This window comes from Anguilla rostrata, unplaced genomic scaffold, assembly GCF_018555375.3.
Source record: "Anguilla rostrata isolate EN2019 unplaced genomic scaffold, ASM1855537v3 scaf0640, whole genome shotgun sequence".
NCBI classification, from domain to species: Eukaryota; Metazoa; Chordata; class Actinopteri; order Anguilliformes; family Anguillidae; genus Anguilla; species Anguilla rostrata.
Genome location: NW_026986110.1, coordinates 1 through 1,751, shown reverse-complemented (window position 1 = coordinate 1,751; position 1,751 = coordinate 1). Strand labels below are relative to the sequence as shown.

Genomic DNA, 1,751 nt, shown 5'->3' with positions numbered 1-1,751 from the left:
TGTGTCTACCAGAGCATTTCTTTGAAATTGCACCTCCATCCTCATGCTAAATGGAATTTAATAAAACCATTATTTATTGTGGAAGGAGCTGGAAATGGACAAATGTATCAGAGTATTTTTTTGACGACTATCAGATTTGTGAGTTTGTTGGAATACTGTAAACACAAAGCAGATGCATTCTGCTACCTGGTGGCCTTGTGACAATACTGCAAGGGACTGAACTCCAGAGGTTGAGTTTCAAGGCAGAAGTTGACAGGTTCTCAAGAGTTCACTGAGCTGAAATTAAATTGCAATGTAAAAATAAGAGAAAAATTACAAAACCATCAATGTTGTGCCTCATCTTGTGTGCAAAGAGCAGTGGGTCCATCTTGTTTTTGGTATCCTTGAGTATAAATGACAGCACTATTCTCTCCAAAAAATCTATTGCAAGTGATGTCAGAGTGATCATGCTGGCTTTTTAACACGATTGGACAGTACTATGCTTTAGAAGTATGTGGCCACAGTGTAACATTGATCAATGAAAGGACAATGATAGACTATGTATAATCCCATCAATATACATACTGTTCTTGATTGTTAAAACATCGTCTGGATCATTTGTGAAACATAGTACTTTACAGCCATATCTCCTGCAATGCTTAAAACATGAGAACAACTGTGGAGGTTGCTTACGGCCACACCACCCTGAAAACCCCGATCTCGTCTGATCTCGTCTGATCTTGGAAGCTAAGCAGGGTCGTGCCTGGTTAGTACTTGGATGGGAGACCGTCTGGGAATACCAGGTGCAGTAAACTCCCCACCCGGACGCTAGGGCGCATGCTTGTGCAGCGACCGGCAGCAAGTCACGTCTGGCTTTGTGTTTGTTTGATTATTTCTACGCACTGAATGCAACAGCCCGAGAGATCAATGCGTGAGAAGCAAGATGTTGACTTCTTACGCTGTCCTGTTGCTATGTTTTAATGCAAAACAAAAGCATGGAGTTGACAGCTTTGTTTTTACTGTGGACAGCGTTCCACCTCGTGGAAACTCTGAATGAGTTGCCCAAACCCAAAGCACATCCAATACAGCAGGGAGTTTCTCCTGCAGTGGAGTAACCTTCGGGTCAACAACCCTCCCTCGGATCTAATCTTCCCCAATCTCAACTGTTTTGCTGATCAATCAAGTGGAAAAGGGGAATTTACCGGCGAGTTACCCCGCAAGACAAGGAAGCGAGGTAAGCGGGGTGGCGTACGCCAAAGACTGAGAAAGCAATCTCTCTCCCGTATTCCCCTGCCTTCCATCATTCTATCAAACGCACAGTCTCCCCGTAATACAACTGACGAGTTGCAAACCCATGTACGATTTCAGCATGAATTCAGAGACGCGTGTTCACTGGCGATTACAGAGACATGGCTTTCGGACAGAGATTTGGACACTGAAGTGGCCATTGACGGGTTTGGTGCGCTCGTGCGCCTCGACCGAGATGCCGGTGTGACTGGCATGTCGTGAGGTGGAGGGGTCTGCCTATACGGGAATCAAAGATCAAAAATGTTCTTGTGAGAGAAAGACTGTGCACTAAAGATGCTGAACTGTTGTCCGTGTCTCTGCGCCCCCCCCTTCCATATTTGCCCCGCGAGTTTCCCCAAATATTTGTCACGGTTGTATACATCCACCCAAAAGCAAACGTGGATAAAGCCTCAGAGTCTATACTGCAAGTAACCCAAAGACTGCAATCTATATCTCCCAACGCTCCAATTTTAGTCCTTGGCGAT

The 1,751-nt window shown here is 45.2% G+C and overlaps 1 pseudogene; it reads left to right on the top strand.

The window, feature by feature from the left end:
* The first annotated feature begins 666 nt into the window (after nt 1–666).
* LOC135246643 (5S ribosomal RNA) lies at nt 667–794 on the top strand (annotated as a pseudogene).
* Nucleotides 795–1,751: the final 957 nt, after the last annotated feature.